The sequence below is a fragment of the Triticum urartu genome, chromosome 6A (genome assembly GCF_056163025.1).
Source record: "Triticum urartu cultivar PI428250 chromosome 6A, HENAU_Tu73, whole genome shotgun sequence".
Classification (NCBI taxonomy): Eukaryota; Viridiplantae; Streptophyta; class Magnoliopsida; order Poales; family Poaceae; genus Triticum; species Triticum urartu.
The window spans coordinates 356,367,053-356,390,703 of NC_141878.1; the positions used below are offsets into that span (position 1 = coordinate 356,367,053).

Sequence of the window (23,651 nt, forward strand, 5' to 3'; positions counted from 1 at the left end):
TCTTACATTTACCTAAGCTAGTTTGCTTTCCATGCATAAGCTACCTATCATCACTGCCTGCTTGATTATCGCCTGCCATGGGAACCTCTCATGTCGGCATGGCGCTTGTGCCCGGGTCCGTCCCTGCAATGCTGACAAATTTGAGCGGTCGAGCTCTGGCTCGCGGCACGCCCGCGCACGTCACCTCACCAGACCCTTAGTGCCCCCACCTCCTTGCGAAGCAACCAGTGGCAGATCGGCAATCACCATGGCAATTTGTGCCCTTCCTCACGCTAACTTGTAGGAACCTCCTGAGGACTACAGCGGGCGGTACCGCGGGCTCCCTCTTCTCCCATGCAATTCACGTGCGTGTTAAAAGGGGGGCTCCTAAGCATCGTGACTCAGGAGCTCTTAATGGCTCTCCAGCCCTCACCCCCTGGCTTTGACCACGGCATCGTGACCTGGCATACCAGCGGCGGCTGAGCTCGCTCGAGCGCCGGGACCTGAGGACGTAGAGCACATAGAAGAGCATGGAGAAGAGGGGGAGGCTCGCACGGGCCTAACCTAGCTACCCAACAGTGGTCGATGCACAAGTTTGGCGCAACACGAGGAACCAGCCACGGAATGCCAAGATAAGTCTTGCGCCTGGATCGACCCAGCGCTATGGCATAAGATCCTCGCCTTTCGCTGCCCTGCTGCGGCAATGTCGCCTCCCTTTTCCATCCTTAGGTAGCTGCTTGCGCGTTAAAGGGGACCTCTTGAGCATCGCGCCTCAGGAGCTCTTACTGGACCTCGGGCCACTCACCTCCTGGCCTTGACCACGGCATCGTGACATGGCATACCAGCGACGGCTGCAGCCTGCCTGGGGACCAAGACCTGTCGGCGTAGAGCACCAAGCTGCCGCGGGGTTGGAAAGGGGAGACCGAGCCTTAGCAGGACATGTGTTCACAAATTTTCATAATAAGGATAATATCAACAAAAGACATTACAGACCCTTTACACGCCCCCACGGGGTCCAAACAAAAAGAAGGGAGTTCCTAGGAGCTCTATCTACACGCGTCGGGGCGGCCGACGCCATCATCAACAGTGGGCCTCTGGAGGCCGGCGCCAACCCCATCCAGATCAGCGACGGCAGAGGCCGGACATGTGGCCTTGCTCCGGGCCCGGCAAGAGCTCAGAGGCACATAGTTGTCGTCGCTTGTCTCCGGAGTCTCGACGAGCTCGGGAGAATCGCTGGACCACCAGGAGTCACCACTGCTGCTGGAGGAGCTGCTAGCGAGCCCAGCGGCAGGCTCGGCGTTGGCCGCTGCGCCGTCCTGATGACCCCCTTCAGGGCAGCACTCCAAGCGGCGTCCTTCTTTGTTGAAGACCTTGAAGAACATCGTGGAGGCACCATCGTACTCGAAGTGGATGGCGAGGGCGCCTTCCGCGCGGCGGACTCGAGCGACCTCGCCCCAGCCACGAGTCATGAAGATCCTCCCGGAGGATACGGCTTCAACCACCACTCCAGTTGCTGGGGCATCGCAATCGGCGTGCTGCAGCCAAAGCTCGAGGGGGCCCCTCGGCGGCATCTCGGCAGAGAAGAACTACGGGAAGCGAATCCAAGTGCGCGGAGGCATCGCCGCCCACAGCACAAAATCGCGCGAGGAGTCCGCAGCATGTACCCCTGGGCCACCGTGCGCGTCACCGTGGCGTGGCGACCACGGCCCTGGCGCGGGCAGCAATGCTCATCGCCCCTCCCTCCGGAGCCTTCAGCTTGGGTGTACAAGGGCAACGGATACCCGGGAGGTGGCCGCTCGTACCATGGCCGCGACACTTCCGGTCTCACGACTAGGTCGCGACGATGGGACGACCTCTTCTTCGGCGGAAGTGGCCTGGGCTCGTCAAGGGGAGTCTTCCCCTTCTCCGCGGCTGAGAACCTCTGTATCGGCGCCATGATCGATGCAGCAAGCGATGAAGCAAGCAAGAAGAAAGAGCGGGAGAAGTGAAGGAGGAGATGGGTGATAGGGGCTCCGCCCCTCTCTCCCCATTTATAGCCAAGGGGAGGCCAACCGCCGGCCTCCACGATCTAAGGTAATAATGATCTTTTTCTGCATGCAGCAAGGACTTGTCAAGTCGGGCAGTTGCCGAGGCAGCGTGGGGAAGCGAAGACGCCCACGTCTGATCAGTCGCCACGCGCCAACCGGGGCCACAGGCTGTTGGGGCCCGCGGCGCTCTGCACTTACCCTTTGGCTTCGCCTCGAAGCCAAGTCCGAGCGTGCCTTGGGCCCGGGGGCTACTGTCAGTGTTCTAGGAACAGGGGTCCCCAGACTTGCCTGCCTGCGGCCCGTGGCGTGGCTCCACCAGCGGACCTGTACGACACATCTTCACCAGCAAACACTCAAGACCCTCGCGACGGGCCAAGCCTCGCGAGGCGGACGATGCAAGACCAGGCGGGCGGACCAGGCCGGCTCGTGAGGGGTGGAGAGATCAAGGCAAAGGATACCTCGCGAGGATTCTGTGACGCAAGGCATGACGACCAAGGCCAGGCGGGCACCAGCGAGCACAGTGTCCTCGTTTCCTCTTTGGTGCTAAAGGGGCAAGCGCAGGCGAGGAGTCCCGAGGCATTAGGCAAAGGTTTCCATATCGGTGCAATAAGACCAAGACCAGCAAGACGGCAGGAGAGAGGTCACCGTGGAGCCCAAGACGGCATCACCACCAGAGCCTTTGGCAGGCGAAGACTAGTTTTGTCAGGATAACTTGTACTAGTTGTCTCCCTTCGAATTTGGCCGTTGTGGGATCCCTTCCCGCTCAATATTTGGGAAGAGGACCAGGGCCTCTATAAATAGGACTAGCCACCACCGTAGTGGGGAAAGCTGAGAGCTGAGAGGGCTGAGAGCTGAGAGAGAAGAGATATGGGACCAGAGCCATTCCATCCATAGCCTCACACAAGTTCGCCAAGCACAAGAACACCTCTCTTCAGGAGGCTGTTCTTCCCTTGTAACTGTTCATCCACGGCCCAAGAGGCAATCCACCACACCACACTGGAGTATGGTATTACACCACGTCGGTGGCCCAAACTAGTATAAACTCTTGTGTCTCTTGTTCTTTGGGTTCGTCGAGCTAGGCCGTGAGATCATGATGTGCGCGAGCAAGAGAGGGGGAGAGTTCTTCGTGCGCACCCCCGTGTTCGAACCTCAAGGGTTTTGCCGAAACCCGAAATCTGACAAATACTAAATTACAAATCATTGTTAATTAAAATTGGCTCTAATATACCTTGGGATCCAAGTGCATCGATTACTTGAGCACTTTATGCGTAGCATAATGGCTTTATAGAAAGCGCTACCAGCGAGACAACCTGGAAGTCTAGAGAGTCATTTTATTCTGTTGTGTGCTTTTAAAAAGTTTAAAAACAAAAAAATGTATAGGGGAACCTAAAACTTTTCAAAAAGGAAAGTGGAAGTAAGAAAGACGAGCACCCTTGAAGTGGGGGGGGCTCCTTGAACTTTGTTCATGCCCATGGAAACTTTGCAAATCTTGAATTACAAAAACTTCTCAATAAAAAAATTATCCACTTTGTAAAAATCCATTGTATTATAAAAATAATGTGCCAAGATTTGCCTTTAGGATGATTAGATTGCTTGTTTGGTATGTGTAGTGCAAAAACAGAAACTTTTGTTGTAGTGCGTGAATTTACATTTTTTTACTGGAACATGCAAAAATTCTGAAATTTTTACACAGTACTTACATGACCATTGTTTGTTTTGTCCTAATTGTTCAAAAAAATGAGGTACATAAGTATATGTACCATTTGCATCTTTACAGATTGTCATGTTTTCATAGATTGTTGTTATAGTTTCATTATTTGCGTTTGAAATCTTGTTGAGCCTCCTTTGACTTGGGGCCATAGAATTGTGATAGCATACAGTGGGTAATGATTGATTATAATTGTACAATAACGTTATAGCAGTATGATGTCTACTACACAACTTGTTCTTGTAGACTCGTGTTGGGCCTCCAAGCGCAGAGTTTTGTAGGACAGTAGCAACTTTCCCTCAAGTGGATGACCTAAGGTTTATCAATCCATGGGAGGCATAGGATGAAGATGGTCTCTCTCAAACAACCATGCAACCAAATAACAAAAAGTCTTTTGTGTCCCCAACACACCAAATACAATGGTAATTTGTATAGGTGCACTAGTTCGGCAAAGAGATGGTGATACAAGCATAGTAATGATAGTAGATATTGATTTTTGTAATAGGGACAATAAAATAGAGCATGGTAACAAGTAAAAAAAGTGAGCACAAATGGTATTGCAATGCTTGAATGAGGCATAGGGTCCATACTTTCACTAGTGCAATCTCTAAACAATGCTAATATAATTGGATCATATAACCATCCCTCCACATGTGATGAAGAATCACTCCAAAGTTCCTATCTAGCAAAGAACATAAGAAGAAATTGTTTGTAGGGTATGAAACACCTCAAAGCTATCCTTTTCGATCGACCTATCGAAGAGTTCGTACTAAAATAACACCAAGTTATCCTTTACGATCAATCTATCCAAGAGTTCGTACTAAAATAACACCATATGATACACATCAACCAACTCTAATGTCACCTAGATATTCCAATGTCGATGGAGTATCCGTGAGTTGATTATACAATATGCATCAAACAATTTCATATTCATAATACTCAATCCAACACAAAGAACCAAAAAGAGTGCCCCAATATTTCTACCGGAGAAACAAAGACGAGAACGTGCAGCAACCTCTATGCATAGATTACCCCAATGTCACCTCGGGAATCTACAGTTGAGTGCCAAAACACATATCAAGTGAATCAATATGATACCCCATTGTCACCATGGGCATTCACAACAATACATACATCAAGTGCTCTCAAATCCATAAAAGTATTCAATCCGATAAAAACGAAATCTCAAAGGGAAAACTCAATTCATCACAACAAGATAGAGAGGGGAAAACACCATATGCTCCAACTATACGAACAAAGCCTGTGATACATCAAGATTGTGCCATCTCAAGAACACGAGAGAGAGAGAGAGAGATTAAACACATAGCTACTGGTACAAACCCTCAGCCCCGAGGGTAGACTACTCTCTCCTCATCATGGTGGCTGCTGGGATGATGAAGATGGCCACCTGTGATGATTTCCCCCTACGGAAGGGTGCCGGAACAAGGTCTAGATTGGTTCTTCGTGGCTACAGAGGCTTGCAGCGGCGGAACTTCTGATCTAGGGCTATCTCTAGTTGTTTTTGTATTTATAGGATTTTTTGGCGTTGGTTTCACGCGGAGATGGGCCTCGAGGTGAGCATGATACACCTGCACACGGGTTGGGCTCCAGGCGCGCCCTGGTGGGTTGTTCCCACCCCATGGCTCTTCTAGCCCTCCCATGAATCTTCTAGTGCCTCTTTTGTTCCAAAAATAATCATCAAAAAGTTTCGTTGCATTTGGAAAACTTTTATTTCTGCACAAAAAACAACAACACGGTAGTTCTGCTGAAAACAGTGTCAGTCCGAGTTAGTTCCATTCAAATCATACCAAAACCATATATAATTGTTCTAAACATGGCATGAATACTTCATAAATTATAGATACGTTGGAGGCGTATCCGCATACAACAACTCATGGCTCTGGCACATGGATAGCAAAGCCTTAGTCCCAAACAAGTTGGGGTAGGCTAGAGGTGAAACCCATAAGATCTCGCAACCAACTCATGGCTCTGGCACATGGATAGCAAGCTTCCACGCACCCCTGTCCATAGCTAGCTCTTTGATGATACTCCAATCCTTCAGGTCTCTCTTAATGGACTCCTCCCATGTCAAATTCGGTCTACCCCGCCCTCTCTTGACATTCTCCGCACGCTTTAGCCGTCCGCTATGCACTGGAGCTTCTGGAGGCCTGCGCTGAATATGCCCAAACCATCTCAGACGATGTTGGACAAGCTTCTCCTCAATTGGTGCTACCCCAACTCTATCTCGTATATCATCATTCCGGACTCGACCCTTCCTCGTGTGGCCACACATCCATCTCAACATACGCATCTCCGCCACACCTAACTGTTGAACATGTCGCCTTTTAGTCGGCCAACACTCCGCGCCATACAACATTGCGGGTCGAACCGCTGTCCTGTAGAACTTGCCTTTTAGCTTTTGTGGCACTCTCTTGTCACAGAGAATGCCAGAAGCTTGGCGCCACTTCATCCATCCGGCTTTGATTTGATGGTTCACATCTTCATCAATACCCCCATCCTCCTGCAACATTGACCCCAAATACCGAAAGGTGTCCTTCCGAGGTACCACGTAGCCATCAAGGCTAACCCCCTCCTCCTCACACCTAGTAGTACTGAAACCACACATCATGTACTCGGTTTTAGTTCTACTAAGCCTAAACCCTTTCGATTCCAAGGTTTGTCTCCATAACTCTAACTTCCTATTTACCCCCGTCCGACTATCGTCAACTAGCACCACATCATCCGCAAAGAGCATACACCATGGGATATCTCCTTGTATATCCCTTGTGACCTCATCCATCACCAATGCAAAAAGATAAGGGCTCAAAGCTGACCCCTGATGCAGTCCTATCTTAATCGGGAAGTCATCGGTGTCGACATCACTTGTTCGAACACTTGTCACAACATTATCGTACATGTCCTTGATGAGGGTAATGTACTTTGCTGGGACTTTGTGTTTCTCCAAGGCCCACCACATGACATTCCGTGGTATCTTATCATAGGCCTTCTCCAAGTCAATGAACACCATATGCAAGTCCTTCTTTTGCTCCCTATATCTCTCCATAATTTGTCATACCAAGAAAATGGCTTCCATGGTCGACCTCCCAGGCATGAAACCAAACTGATTTTTGGTCACGCTTGTCATTCTTCTTAAGCGGTGCTCAATGACTCTCTCCCATAGCTTCATTGTATGGCTCATCAGCTTAATTCCATGGTAATTAGTACAACTCTGAACGTCCCCCTTGTTCTTGAAGATTGGTACTAATATACTCCGTCTCCATTCTTCTGGCATCTTGTTTGCCCGAAAAATGAGGTTGAAAAGCTTGGTTAGCCATACTATTGCTCTGTCCCCGAGACCTTTCCACACCTCAATGGGGATACAATCAGGGCCCATCGCCTTGCCTCCTTTCATCCTTTTTAAAGCCTCCTTCACCTCAGACTCCTGGATTTGCCGCACAAAACGCATGTTGGTCTCATCAAAGGAGTTGTCTAGTTCAATGGTAGAACTCTCATTCTCCCCATTGAACAGCTTGTCGAAGTACTCCCGCCATCTATGCTTAATCTCCTCGCCTTCACCAAGAGTTGGCCTGCTCCGTCCTTGATGCATTTGACTTGGCCAATGTCCCTCATCTTCCTCTCTCGGATCTTGGCCATCTTATAGATGTCCCTTTCACCTTCCTTCATGCCTAACCGTTGGTAGAGGTCCTCATATGCCCGACCCCTTGCTTCACCAACAGCTCGCTTTGCGGCCTTCTTCGCTAACTTGTACTTCTCTATGTTGTCTGCACTCCTATCCAGGTATAGGCGTCTGAAGCAATCTTTCTTCTCTTTAATTGCCTTCTGGACGTCATCATTCCACCACCAGGTATCCTTATCTTCGCTTCTCCTTCCCCTGGACAATCCAAACTCCTCCGAGGCCACCTTACGAATGCAAGTCGCCATCTTCATCCACACATTGTCTGCATCCCCTCCTTCCTCCCAAGGGCCCTCCTTAATGACCCTCTCCTTGAACACCTGAGCTACCTCCCCCTTGAGCTTCCACCACTTTGTTCTAGCGACTTTGGCACGCTTATCCCGCTGGACATGAATCCGAAAGCGGAAGTCAACAACCACCAGCTTATGCTGGGGTACAACACTCTCTCCAGGTATCACCTTACAGTCTAGGCACGCACGCCTATCTTCTCTTCTCGAGAGGATGAAATCAATCTGGCTAGAGTGTTGGCCACTACTAAAAGTCACCAGATGTGATTCTCTCTTTCTAAAGAGGGTGTTAGCTACAATCATGTTGTAGGCTAGAGCAAAGCTTAAGACATCTTCTCCTTCTTGATTCCTGATGCCATGGCCAAAGCCCCCATGCGCCCCTTCAAAACCTGTGTTAGATGTACCCACGTGGCCATTGAGGTCTCCTCCTATGAAGAGCTTCTCACCAATCGGTACACTCCTAACCATGTCTTCCAGGCCTTCCCAGAACTCCCTCTTGGTGTTCTCATTGTGGCCTACTTGCGGGGCATACGCGCTGATAACATTGAGAACCAAGTCCTCAACTACCAGCTTGACCAAGATAATCCGGTCCCCACATCTCTTGACGTCTACCACTCCATACGTGAGGCTCTTGTTGATCAAGATGCCTACGCCATTTCTGTTTGCAGCCGTCCCATGTAGCACAGCTTGAAGCCGGTATCCTCCACCTCCTTCGCCTTCTGTCCTCTCCATTTGGTTTCTTGGACGCAAAGGATATCAACACCTCTCCTCACCGCTGCATCAACTAGCTCCCGAAGCTTCCCTGTCAGAGACCCTACGTTCCAGCTACCTAAGCGAATCCTCCTAGGCTCAGCTAGCTTCCTTACCCTTCGCACCCGTCGAGTCAAATGCGAAGACCCTTGCTCATTTTCCACTACACCCGGGCGCCGATGTAGCGCGCCACTAAGGATGCGATGACCCGATCCTCGCTCACTTGCCACTGTATCCGGATCAAGATACGGCGCGCCACTTGGGGGGTGACGGCCCGGCCCTTGCCCACTTTCCACCACACCCGGGTTCCGATGTGGCACGTCGCTGAGAGGGTTACGCCCCAACGAAAATCTTTTGGGCTTCATCTCCATAAGAGTGGCTGAGTTTTTACGTTGGCTCGCCAAGCCTATCACAACCCTCCTCCTTTACCCGGGCTTGGGACTGGCTATGTTGAGACAACATAGGCGGAGTAGGTAAATGATAAAAGAAATAATTTATGAAGTGTGAATGCTAGCAAAGTGCATAAGTTTGATCAATGATAATTTCAATAACTTTTCCTAGCATCATAACAGCAACTCCTTCTCATAAAACTTCTCATGTTAAATTAGCAATCAGTTCACATGTTATGGTTGAAACAATTAATTCTCTTGAAACTTAACAACCTATGTTCTCAGTCACCAAGCAATTGCAATTCAACTTATTCTCAACAAAATCTAAGAGCTCCACATACTCAATCATCATATAGTCTTCTATGATTGCTAGTTCTCAAAGCATATTCTTAGAACAAATGGCATCCATCAAACACAGAGAAAGATAGGGGCTTAATGTTTCGCCTCCCAACTCATTTATCATAGAGATAATTGTCAACAATAATAATTCATGATCAAATATATTTGACTGGTCATATGTGCCTAGATCTTTCCCCACCACATGATGCTTGCCAACTAGAGAATAATTGACGTTGGAATGAGAATTCATACTATTGACTCTTTGCATAAAAGTAAATACTGAAAAGTAAAAGATATGCCCTTCGCAGAGGGGAGCAGAGGCTGTCATGCGCTTTTTGGTTTTGTATGCACAATCCCTTAATGCAAAAGAACGTCATGTTATATTGTCCCTTATGATAGCAACCTTTATTATACATTCTGTCACTTTTATTACTTTGCCATCACAAGTTCGTACAACGCTCAATTTTCTCTTACACTAAATGATCAAACACATTTGGAAGTAATTTTTATTGCCTTTTTGCACCGATGACAACTTACTTGAAGGATCTCATTCAATAGGTAGGTATGGTGGAAACTCATGGCAATAAACTGGGTTTAAGGGTTATTGGATGCACAAGTGGTATCTGTACTTAATACGAATTTTTGTCTAGCAAAAGATCTTAAGCAAACACCACATGTTGGAGGATCCATAACAATATAACTTCTATGCAAATATACCCAAACATAACTCATTACGTTGTCTTCCTTTTCCAACTTCAACTAATTTGCTAAAGTTTGAAAATAATTAATGGGTATTCACAATCATAGAAGATGTCCAAGATAATATATTTGTATGTGAAAGTTCTCTTCCTTATAATAATCATTCATGAATTGCTTGTATGACCAATATTGTGATTGTCAAGCTTCAATAGATTTCACTTTCTAAACCCAATGTGAGGCTACTACGGGGCATGATATGAACATATAATTTCAACTTCATGATATTCAATTCATTCAACAAATTTACTCATAGGATATAAGTGAAGCACAAGAGTAAATGACAAACTACTCCAAAAAGATATAAGTGAAGATCAAGCGAGTAGTTGACTAAAGTGGTAGCTAATTGAGGACTCTCTCTTATTTAAAAAACTTTTGGATCTAAGTATTTTATTAAAAAAACAAGCAAAGCAAAATAAAATGGTATTCCAAGAATAGCACACATCATGTGAAGAAGCAAAAACTTAGGCTCAACCGAGGCTAACTGATAATTGTTGATGAAGAAAGGTGGGATGCCTACCGGGGCATCCCCAAGCTTAGATGCTTGAGACTTCTTGAAATATTAATTTGGGATGCCTTGGGAATCCCCAAGATTGAGATTTTTTGTCTCCTTAATTCCTTCTCATGACACGGTTTCCCTAAATCTCAAAAACTTCATCCACACAAAACTCAACAAGAACTTGTGAGATAAGTTAGTGTAAATCGATGCAAAACCTTATCATTATCTACTGTAGAAAATCACTAAAATTATAATTTAACATTGCATAATATATGCCTTTGCATATTTAATACTCCTATACTCAAATAGAATCATTAAACAAGCAAACATATGCAAACAATGCAATCATAACAGCAATCTGTCTAGACGGGACAGTCTGTAAAGGAAGCAAGAATATCAATGCTTTTTTAACTCTAAAAATTATGACACTTTACCACACTGTAGAAAATTTATCATAACTTACTGTGCAAAAAAATCAAAATCTTATCACATTCTGACTTTTTTCAAGAATTCACGCACTAGCGTGCAACTTTCTGTTTTCAAACAGCCACATATAGACTTGTAAAATAAGCATGGAAAAGGCTATACTTGAAATTTTTATTGAAATAAAAGATAAATAACATTATTCTAAATAACATAAATCAAATCAAAAGAAAAGAAAATGTTGATCCAAACAAAACTCATATCATGTGACGAATAAAAATATAGCCACAAGTAAGGTTACCGATATTGTTGGAGACGAAAGAGGGGATGCCTTCCGGGGAATCCCCAAGCTTAGTTGCTTGGATCTTCCTTGAATATTACCTTGGGGGTTCCTTGGGCATCCCCAATCTTACAGTATTGCCACAGCTTATTCTCCTCATATCGATATCTCACCCAAAACTTGAAAACTTCAATCACACAAAACGTAACGAAACTTTGTGATATACGTTAGTATGATAAAGACAAATCATTCACTTTGGTACTGTCAAAGACAAGACTCATAATTGTTCTCACACAATTCCTACTGTACCTTATCATTTCCAAAAATTTATATTGAGCAATATAAGCCATAGAAACTAGAAAAACAAGCAAAATATGCATTGAAAACAGAATCTGTCAAAAACAGAATAGTGTGTAGTAATATGAACTTGACATACTTATGTAACTCCAAAAATTCTGAAAAATTAGGACAAAGTGGGTAATTTGTATATCAATCATCTGCAAAAACTTCAAATCAAAAGTGTGTTCCATTGAATTTTTAAAATTCCTGGACTGAGTGCAAAAGTTTCTGTTTTTTGCACAAAATCAAGTCAACTATCATCCACACTATCCCAAAGGCTTCACTTGGCACTTTATTGAGACAAAAGCTATAAAACATGATTACTACAGTAACTTAATCATGTGAACACACAAAAACAGTAGGTGTAAATGTTGGGTTGTCTCCGAACAAGCACTTTTCTTTTATGCCTTTTAAGCTGGGTATGGTGATTTCAATGACGCTCACATAAAAGATAAGAATTGAAACATAAAGAGAGCATCATGAATAACATGACAAGCACATTTAAGCCTAAGACACTTCCTATGCATAGGGACTTTGTGAGCAAACAATTTATGGGAGCAAGAATCAACTAGCATAGGAAGGCAAAACAAGCAGAACTTCAAGATTTTCAACACATAAAGAGGAAAATTGATATTATTGCAATACCTACAAGCATATGTTCCTCTCTCATAATAATTTTGAGTAGCATCATGAATGAATTCAACAATATAGTTATCACATAAATCATTCTTTCATGATCCACAAGCATAGAAATTTTATTACTCTCCGCATAAGCAAATTTATTCTCATGAATAGTAGTGGGAGCAAACTCAACAAAATAACTATCATGGAATTAAAAATTAGAATCATAATGACAGTTTCATGGTTATCATTGTTCTTTATAGCATCCATGTCATCACCATAATCATCATAGATAGCAACTTTGTTCTCATGGTCAATTGAAACCTCTTCCAAAATAGTGGATTCATCACTAAATAAAGTCATGGCCTCTCCAAATCCACTTTCATAATTATCACAATAAGATTCAACACCCTCCAAAATAGTGGGATCATTAGTATCTAGAGTTGAAACTCTTCCAAACCCACTTTCATCAATATAATCATCATAAATAGGAGGCATGCTTTCATCATAATAAATTTTCTCATCAAAACTTGGAGGACAACAAATATCATCTTCATCAAACATAGCATCCCCGAGCTTATGGCTTTGCATATCATTAACATCATGGATAATCAAATAACTCATACTAACAACATTGCAATCATGCTCATCATCCATGCCAAATATTTCATTGAATTCTTCTTCTATCAATTGAGCACAATTTTCCTTTCCATCATTTTCAACAAAGACATGATAAATACGAATGATATGAGAAAACCTCGATTCAATTGGAAGATCTAAATATATACCTTCAAGTACTCACCTTCCCGGCAACGGCGCCAGAAAAGAGATTGATGTCTACTACACAACTTGTTCTTGTAGACTTGTGTTGGGCCTCCAAGCGCGGAGTTTTGTAGGACAGTAGCATTTTCCCTCAAGTGGATGACCTAAGGTTTATCAATCCGTGGGAGGCGTAGGATGAAGATGGTCTCTCTCAAACAACCCTGTAACCAAATAACAAAAAGTCTCTTGTGTCCCCAACACACCAAATACAATGGTAATTTGTATAGGTGCACTAGTTCGGTGAAGAGATGGTGATACAAGCGTAGTAATGATAGTAGATGTTAATTTTTGTAATAGGAACAATAAAAAATAGCAAGGTACAAGTAACAAAAGTGAGCACAAACGGGATTGCAATGCTTGAAAATGAGGACTAGGATTCGTACTTTCACTAGTACAATCTCTAAACAATGCTAATATAATTGGATCCTATAACCACTCCTCAATGTGCGATGAAGAATCACTCCAAAGTTCCTATCTAGCGAAGAACATAAGAAGAAATTGTTTGCAGGGTACGAAACCACCTCAAAGTTATCCTTTCTGATCAATCTATCTAAGAGTTCGTACTAAAATAACATCATGTTATCCTTTCCGATCGATCTATCCAAGAGTTCGTACTAAAATAACACCATATGATACACATTAACCAACTCTAATGTCACCACGAGTATCCGTGACTTGATTATACGATACTAGATCATCAAAGGCGTGTGTTGCTGCGCCCGTCTATTTTAGCAATAGGTTGATAGGAATTTACATATATACAAGGTGACAAAAGGTAAACATAATTGAAACACAAACTATTGGGATGATAGAATAGTCTGAAAAAAAGTTGTTTCGCATAAGTTTTCTTTCGTTTTGAAACAAGCAGTAGTAAGTATAACCAAAAATAGGAAAACACTATGCTAGACATGTTATTCACATTTTACTTTTATGTATACAATGTATGTACATGTCAATTTGTATCTTATGGCTACTTTCAAACGAAAATGGAGCCTGTTGCCTTAACTTATACCCGCCACGATTGGAATACTATGAATGTACTTGATTAGGGAGCAACAACTAACATTCACTTAATGGAGTAATGCCATTAAATTGAAAGAAACCACAAGAGGTTATATAACTTCAGGAATTGGCGAAACATCAACACACGGCTTAACTCAACCAAAGACGTTGGATGGAAGCTATGCTTACTGTGAGTGGCGTAGTAGACACTTCATGTTGAATAACTGTTGAATCTAAGTTTCAAACTTGAATTGCTTTATAAATATAGAAAATAATGCACGTATGCATCTATGATGAATGATCACAATAATAATTTCCACATTGAAAGTAAGCCACACATTATTATTCTTACATCAGAAAACCAATGCTATATGCAACTTGCCATCATGCTTACATATGCTACAGTTAACTAAAGATATAATGATCTCACATTAATTGACACGTGGCTATGACTATTGCTTTTCGAATTTCCATGGGGCTTCCTTTTACATCCTCACCATGACTTCAGGTCACATCGGCATGGCCTCACAGCCTTCTTGTTCAGATCAAATAGCAATTTGTCCACCAAATTGCTCAGGGCTAGACTTTAGGTCTTGCACTAGAGCTACATGGTATTTCCAAATTGCTGCTTTATAGCTCGGTTATAAAAAAACAAAGTACATATAGAAGTGAGTTTCCAGAAAATTGATGTAATATTTTGAGTGCATAAGCAGCACCATAGAGTATACATTACATTGGATCAATAGCAGAAATGTTGCCCAAGAGAAATCTCAACCTCATACAAGAACAACATAAAAGGAAGTTGCTGATGTATTTCTTAAGTGGCAAACTACGGTGACATGTCACATCACATACAAATTACATGTTGTGCAACATAACACATCTAGGAGATTCAGGATCCATACAGTTATGGGCATGAGCTTGGCTTTGCACCAGATTGGATCCATACAGTTATGGGCATGATCACTTTTGTTTCGTTCTCGGTCTTGTTTAATGGAGAAAGATTGGAGAGTTTCTCACCTTCCAGAGGTATCAGGCAGGGAGATCCTATTTCCTCTTACTTATTCTTGATTGCAGCGGAGGGCCTTTCGTTCCTTTTAAAACACAGTTCTCAGTCATTAGTGCTCGGTGGCATAAAGGTGGCGCCCACAGCTTCGGCAGTGAACCATCTTTTGTTTGCAGATGACAGCCTGCTGCTTTTCAAGTCTAGTGTCCAGGGGCAAATGACGTTTCAAACCTACTTGATGCATATTGCTTGGCCTCAGGCCAAAGGGTAAACCATGATAAATCGTCCATCTTTTTCAGCAAGGGATGTCCGGAGACCCTTAAAGGGGAGATAAAGAATATTATTAATGTGCATAATGAATCTTTGAGTGAAAAGTACTTGGGTCTGCCGACCGATGTTGGACAGTCCAAAAATGGCACCTTCAAATACCTACGAGACAGAGTTTGGGAAAGGATAAAGGGATGGATGGAGAAACTTTTATCAGTGGCAGGAAAGGAGGTTCTCATAAAATCTGTGGCTCAAGCTTTACCAGTTTTTTCGATGTCTTGCTTCAGATTACCTCGAGGCCTTTGTGAAAGCATTACGTCACTCATTCGCCAATTTTGGTGGGGAAGTAAGAGAGGCAAGAGGAAACCATGTTGGGTAGCTTGGGATTTGATGACCCGACCAAAAAGTTTGGGAGGACTTGGCTTTCGAGATATAGAGATCTTCAACTTGGCCCTTTTGTCTAGGCAAGTTTGGAGATTATTGAATGATCCTTCCTCTCTTAGTGCACAAATCCTTAAAGCATCATACTTCCCACAATGTTCAGTCCTGGAAGCTCAACTAGGTCCACATCCTTCTCAGGTGTGGCGATCTATCCTTGATGGGAGAGATATTATCACCCAAGGAGCTATCCGGCGTATTGGTGATGGAACTACCACGAACATATGGCAACATAGTTGGATCCCAAGGGACGGAATGATGAAGCCGGTAGCCTCATTAGTTGCTGACCCACCGCAACTGGTTTCAGAGCTAATTGATCATACTAGAGCTGCGTGGCGAGAGGACCTGCTCAGACAGGTGTTCATTCCTATTGACGTGGAGGCCATCTTGCAAATCCCGCTCTGTACACGGCTTGTGGACGATTTCTGGGCGTGGAATGCTTACCCAAGGGGGCGTTTTTCCGTTCGATCAGCTTACAAGATGATTGTCAAGATCAAAATTGGGCGGGAGGCATGGCTGGAGGAAAGGGGGATCCTTCCAACTCTGAACTTGAGAAGAGGGGGTGGAACTCGTTATGGAACATGCCTGTGCCACCGAAACTGCGCCTTTTCACTTGGCGACTGGCGCAACACTCACTTCCTACGGGAGATGTCCTAAACCATCGTCATATGGCCACTACGAGTGCTTGCTCCCTCTGTGGTGGGCAGGATAGCTGGCGACATTCTTTGCTGGAGTGTAATGCGTCTAGATGTGTATGGGCACTTTCAGAAGCCGAGATGGTCGAGCACATGCTGGCAACTTCGGAGCCTGACGCACGGTTATGGCTCTTTGCTATGAATGAGTCTCTCCCACCTGAGCAATTTCAGTTGATGATTGTTACTTGTGGGCTATTTGGAGTGCACGGCGGAAAGCTATACATGAAGATATATACCAGACTCCATTTGCCACTGACAACTTTATCAAAGCCTATTTATCAGATATGGAGTTTCTGAAGAAGGAGAAAGCACATGGGATAGCAGTGCCACGAGATCATACGTGGATTCCGCCACCAACCGATCATTAAAAGCTCAATGGGGACACGGCCGTATCACGCTCGGGCACGTTTGGCGCAGTTGGTGTGGTTTGCAGGGATGAAAGGGGTGTGTTCATGGGAGCGTCAGCTCTCGTTTTCAATGGACTGCGCAACCCCCAGGTGCTAGAAGCACTAGCTCTTCGGGAGGCATTAGCGCTTTCAGAAGATCTCTATATCAACCAACTACTGGTGGCCTCAGACTGTAAGGTGGTGGTAGATGCAATCAGGCAAGGAAGCGCTGCAGACTTCGGAGCCATTGTTGAAGAAATCAAGGCTAGAGCAACTACCTTTATTTCATGTTCGTTTACTCATGAGTATAGGACCTCCAATACGGAGGCCCATAATCTCGCAAAGCATGTTTTATCTTTAGGGTTTGGCCGACACACTTGGCTAGGACAACCCGGTGATCTTATTTTTGTACCTATGAACATTATGATTCAGTAATAAAGCTTTGCGAGATTCTCAAAAAAAAAGGAGATTCAGGATCCTGATGTGTACAATTTCTTGTAAATGCAAAAAGAATGCTTGATTGAGCGGATGTGTAACCTACAACAATTTACATCGTTCATGCGCACTGGACCATTTATATGGATCTGCAATACCAATGATCTGGGACAAATATAAAACACTGCAAATATTTTCATGCTCTCACGGCTATATATATGGTGTTGCGACATGTTGGAGAGGTGAAAAATCTTCAGAAAATACTTCAATGTTCTACAATACTATGATGCTGGGCAAATACAAAACATTGCAAGTATTTTCATGCTCTGGCAGCTGTATGGTGTCGAAACATGTTGGACAGGTACAAAAGCTTCAGAAAATACATTTAGTGTTCCTTGAAATTCACTGATTAAATTTTGCAAAAGAAAATCAGTGCAAATATTAAATAGATAGACACATCAATTCAGAGCAAGATTACTTAGGAAATATATGCCTCGGTCATCGTGATTATCTCTGCTTCCATAAACTTGTCTCTGTACAGGTAGAAACATAGTGCTTGACAAATGGTCACAAATTCAAAATGTCTGAAAGTTGGAATGGAGTTTTAGCATCGAGATTACAGATATGTGCAAACAACTGTTAAATAAAGAATACTATTTAGTTTCTGAAACAAATTAGATGGCATGGCAAGTATAATTACGATAACATTATAAACTTCATTAAACATGATTCTAAAACCAGGTCAACATTTTGAAAAAAAATACCAAAATATCAGATCAGCACTCGCGGAAACCCAAACCATGGTTAATCTTTAAACCAAGAAGACATAATTAACCAATCGTGATCTGATAAATATAACTATCATATATGTAGGGACAAACATAACTAACCTTTTGAAAAAGAATTAATAGACCAGCAACTGTTCGAGTCCCAAACCTTGCATCATATAACATTTCAAACTAAACTAATGAAGTCAATTAGTCATCTTGATCAGATAAAAGCAAAAATATGAAGAACCAACCTTATCGTTACCATGTACATAAACTTCAGTTAATGTTCAGTAATGGACTTCAAAGTGCATAGTAAGATCACCACATTTCTTGATTCTTGTATGACATGTCACCGACTAAAATGGACTATGCCAACTAATAGTGATTGGTAAAACTCTTAATTTAAATAGGAAATTTAAAAATTGGAGGAACAAAACTTACATAGCATTCAGTATGGTAATCCACACCAGCACACCTTGCAATAAAGTATATGAACCAACTTCAGTATATGTTTTTCACAGTAGATTTGTCACTATAACAAAAGAACAGATTGAGTGGTCAGATGAAACTTGCGTTGAGACCCTAGAAATTGGATTAACACACCAGTTACTGAAAATCTTAGATAATGCATAGCTAATTAAGATCAACTGACAAGAAGGAGCAGAGCAGAGCAAAGCGAAGCAATGAAATCACCATGGATGTATGCCTCCTGATCCTCATCCCACCGGCCCGCTCACTGTGTAGGTGCTCAGGGACTACTTTTTGCAGTGTAGCTCGTTGGTAGACGCGCAACCCCTCCTTCGGCGCCTCCTCACGCGTCTCGGACACATAGTGTCGCTGTGCGTGGCCTCCAGCCTCTCGCCTCAACCTGGTTGTCTCCTAGACAATACACTCGTCACGCATCCAACTCTTTGTGCCAATGCGCGCCCAGTCCGCTGTGTGCTCGTGGACAAGCAAGCAGCTGGAGCAGGGTCTGACCCCGAGAATGAGACAAAATCTTAACTACACATGATAGAAGCAAAATCTGAAAGAACTCCCGGACAGTGCCATCACCTAAATATAGGAATTTTACAGCTTAACAGTAACTGATGATTTTGCATCTGTATAATATGAGTCCTCGGGAAGATTTATGCCTAGTTGTAAACCGATTTAACCTGAATAGTAACAAACAAAAAATTAGAGGAAGATTGATGGGGATTGAGATGGAGTTGAGAAGGGGAAAAGACATACCTGGAATAACCTCAGTTTCAGACCCTGATTTTCCCTCGCCCCCCTTGCAGTTGATCTCCTCTCTACCATCAGCAGCAAAACTCATGCGTGTGTCCTTCTAATGCCCAGAAGTGGACCGTCAGATTTTCAATTCCTTCATATCTCCCATTCCTAGAACTGAACCATTCCGTAGTGAATCATTAACGAGAGATTAGAGACATGAAGCAGAGGAAGATAGAGAGCAAACCTAGAGGAATAACAGGATCGCCATGGAGCCATCACACGGGGAGCAGCACTGGATCACACAATTGAGTACCCTGGAAGAGTAGATCGAATCCGAGATCTCTTTGAAGCCAGGGACATGGAAGTCGAGCGATGAGATGAGGTAGGCCACCATGAAAGAGAGGGATCGACCGACCCCTGATTCACACGCATCTCGCACCTCTGCTAAATCCCCTCGCACGCATCGCATCCGCCGAGTCCCCATCGCGCGCCTCTCGCCTTCATCCTCTCGGGCGCATCGGCTGTACCCACATCCCATGCCTGAGGATGATCTCCTCCCACGGGAGCCTGGTGTCGGATCGATCCATGCGCACCGCTTATCCTTCCCAGGTCGCACGCATCCCCTCCTCTTCTTCATCGAGCGCTTCGGTCGACCAAAGAGTTTTTTTATGACCGCAGCGACGCTCTCGACTCGTGAGATAAATGGGCTGCGTAGGCCCAGTTTACCGGAGGTCTTTGTTTCGGCCTCTGGAGCAGCAGCCCACGGGGCAGCTGGGCTATATTACCTAGATTGCGGGACAGATCATTTTGCACACAAAATCTGACGGCCAGAAACGACTGCATCACGAAAACGGACGACCGAAAACGCTAATCACTGAGAGAGCTCAGTTTAGGTTCAGTTTTACTGTCCTTAATTAATAATGCATCAAACAATTTCAAATTCATAATACTCAATCCAACACAAAGAACCTCAAAGAGTGCCCCGACATTTCTACCGGAGAAACAAAGACAAGAACGTGCATCAACCCCTATGCATAGATTACCCCAATTTCACATCAGAAATCCGCGAGTTGAGTGGCAAAACACATATCAAGTGAATCAATATGATACCCCATTATCACCACGGGTATTCATAGCAAGACATACATCAAGTGCTCTCGAATCTATAAAAGTATTCAATCCGATAAAAACGAAATCTCAAAGGAAAAACTCAATTCATCACAACAAGATAGAGAGAAGAAAACACCATATGATCCAACTATATTAACAAAGCCCGCGATACATCAAGATCGCGCCATCTCAAGAACATGAGAGAGAGAGATTAAACACATGACTACTGGTACAAACCCTCGGCCCCGAGGGTGGACTACTCCCTCCTCATCATGGTGGCCGTCGGGATGATGAAGATGGCCACCGGTGATGATTTCCCCCTCCGGCAGGGTGCCCGAATAAGGTCTAGATTGGTTTTTAGTGGCTATAGAGGCTTGCGGCGGCGGAACTATTGATCTAGGGTTATTTCTGGGGGTTTCTATATTTATAGAATTTTTGGGCGTCGGTTTCACGCGAAGATGGGCCTCGAGTTGAGCACAATACACCTACACACAGGTTGGGCTCCAGGCACGCCCTGGTGGGTTGTACCCACCTCATGGCTCTTCTGGCCCTTCCACAAAGCTTCTAGTGCCTCTTTTGTTCCAAAAAATCGTTAAAAAATTTCGCTGCATTTGGAGAACTTTTATTTCTGCACAAAAAACAACACCCCGGTAGTTCTGCTGAAAACAACGTCAATCCGGGTTAGTTCCATTTAAATCATACCAAAACCATATATAATTGTTGTAAACATGGCACGAATACTTAATAAATTAGATATACGTCGGAGACATATCACGTTACATGATGGGATTTGATGTTTTATGTACTAACCCTGCTAATGAAAAGTTCGGTTAAGTTTTGTGTGGATGAAGTGTTCGAAGATCGAGGAGGTATTGATATGAGAAGAATGAGGAGATGCAAGAGCTGAAGCTTGGGTGTGCCCAAGACACCCCAAGTGAATATTCAAAGAGACTCAAGCATCTAAGTTTGGGGATGCCTCGGAAGGCATCCCATCTTTGTTCAACAATTATCGGTATGTCTTGTTTTTGTTTTGTTCTGTTCACATGATATGCGTAAATTCTTGGAGCGTCTTTTGTGTTTATTTTTCCTTTTTCTTTTATGCACTATGCTGGTATGGGATAGTCCTTGGTTGATTTATAAAATGCTCTTTGCACTTCACTTATATCTTGTGAGTATGGTTTTATAGAATGCGTCATGTGCTTCACTTATATCATCTAAAGTTTGGCTTGCGTGTTACTCTACATAGGAAAACCGTCATTTGTGCAATGCTCTTTTCTTTCACTTATATCTATTAGAGCGTGATCTTTTATAGAAAGAATTAAACTCTCTTGCTTCACTTATATCTATTTAGAGAGTCAAGAGGAATTGGTCATTTACATGGTTAGTCATAAAATCCTACATAAAACTTGTAGATTGCTGAGTATGATATGTTTGATTCCTTGCAATAGTTTCGCGACATTGAGGTGGTAATATGGGGCATGCTAGTAGAAGAATTAAAATTGATTATTAATAATGGTGTTAAGGGAAGTAAGTCTTTACGCAAGTAAATCCTCACGCATGTAAAGTAGTGGCCGCTCACAATAGCAGTGAGGTCGGAGCATAATTTATCCTTGATTGAAATCTTTCTAAATCGGGGGTGTGCGATGGTTAACTCCTACCAACCTCCCTCCTCTAGGGGCATGCGAGTAGTACTTTGCTTCGAGGGCTAATAAAACTTTCACAATGAGTATATGAGTTCTTTATGACTAATGTCGAGTCCATGGATTATACGCACTCTCACCCTTCCACCATTGCTAGCCTCCCTAGTATTGTGCAACTTTCGTCGGTGCATAAACCCTCCTTATATCTTCCTCAAAACAGCCACCATACGTACCTATTATGGCATTTCCATAGACATTCCGAGATATATTGACATGCAACTTCCATCATCATCATATACATGACTTGAGCGTTCATTGTCATATTGCTTTGCATGATCGTAAGATAGCTAGCATGATATTTTTCATGGATTGTCCCTTTTCTATATCTTTACTATGTTAGATCATTGCACATCCTGGTACACTTCCAAAGGCATTCATATAGAGTCATCATGTATTAGTTGTATCGAGTTGTAATATCGAGTTGTAAGTAAATATAAGTGTGATAATCATCATTATTAGAGCATTTCCCCAGTGAAGAAAGGATGGTGGAGACTGTGATTCCCCCACAAGTCGGGATGAGACTCCAGACGGAAAAAAGGCCAAAAAGAGCCCAACAAAAATAAAATAAAAAAGGGACAATATAAAAAATGAGAGAAAAAGAGAGAAGGGGAAATGTTACTATCCTTTTACCACACTTGTGCTTCATAGAGGCACCATGTTCTTCATGTAGAGAGTCTCTTGAGTTATCACTTTGATATACTAGTGGGAATTTTTCATTATAGAACTTGGCTTGTATATTCCGATGATGGGCTTCATCAAATGCCCGAGGTCTTCATGAGCAAGCAAGTTGGATGCACACCCACTTAGTTTCATTTGTGAGCTTTCATACACTTATAGCTCTAGTGCATCCTTTGCATGGTCCCAACTCCTCGCATTGATATGGATTGATGGGCATCTCCATAGCCGAGTTTATGTGAGACTTTCTTCCTTCCCCTGTTGATCCCTACCACCGCATTCTATTCCACCCATAGTGATATATCCATGGCTCATACTCATGTATTGAGTGAAGTTGAAAATGTTGAAGCGCATTAGAAATACAATTCAATTGCCTGGTTTGACACCAAGGTGCTCATGATTTATACTTTATGCAGGGAAGACTGAGTGTGTCATGCTTACCACAATTAAGTGTATAGAGGTTGTTTCATTTAGCTCCATTATTATGAAAGGCAATGATGAATTACATGCATGTCTTGTATTATTCTTTTGATGTCAAATTGATAGACTATTGCCTTGAATCACTAGTATCTTAATATTCATGCCATGATTAGATTACATGATCAAGATTATGCTAGGTAGCATTCCACATCAAAATTATCTTTTTTATGATTTACCTACTCGAGGACAAGCGGGAATTAAGCTTGGGGATGTTGATACGTCTCCATCATATCTATAAATTTTGATTGTTTCATGCCATTATCTTACAACTTTCATATACTTTTGGTAACATTTTATATTATTTTTGGGACTAACATATTGATCCAGTGCCCAGTGCTACTTCCTGTTTGTTGCATGTTTTTTCTTTTGTAGAATATCCATATCAAACGAAGTCCGAATGCAATAAAAATTTATGGAGATTCTTTTTTGAATATATGTGATTTTTGGAAAGCGGAATCAATGTGAGATGATGCCCGAGGGGCCCACAAGCTCAAGGGGGCGGGCCCCCTACCCAGGGTGCGCCTGGCAAGCTTGTGGCGACCATGTAGGTCGGTTTGAG

At 43.4% G+C, this 23,651-nt stretch overlaps 1 long non-coding RNA gene across 3 annotated transcripts; it reads right to left on the bottom strand.

Annotated features, from left to right (window-relative positions):
• Window positions 1-17,311: 17,311 nt before the first annotated feature.
• LOC125513136 (uncharacterized) lies at window positions 17,312-19,802 on the bottom strand. 3 transcript variants are annotated; one of them, XR_007285696.2, is made up of 4 exons: window positions 19,372-19,802; window positions 19,146-19,301; window positions 18,609-19,069; window positions 17,312-18,390 (listed from the first exon to the last, which is right to left on the bottom strand). It is a non-coding gene; the product is annotated as an uncharacterized LOC125513136 (long non-coding RNA). The 3 variants fall into 3 exon arrangements; XR_007285695.2 differs by having other exon boundaries at window positions 17,312-18,447; XR_007285694.2 differs by having other exon boundaries at window positions 17,312-19,069; window positions 19,372-19,801.
• Window positions 19,803-23,651: the final 3,849 nt, after the last annotated feature.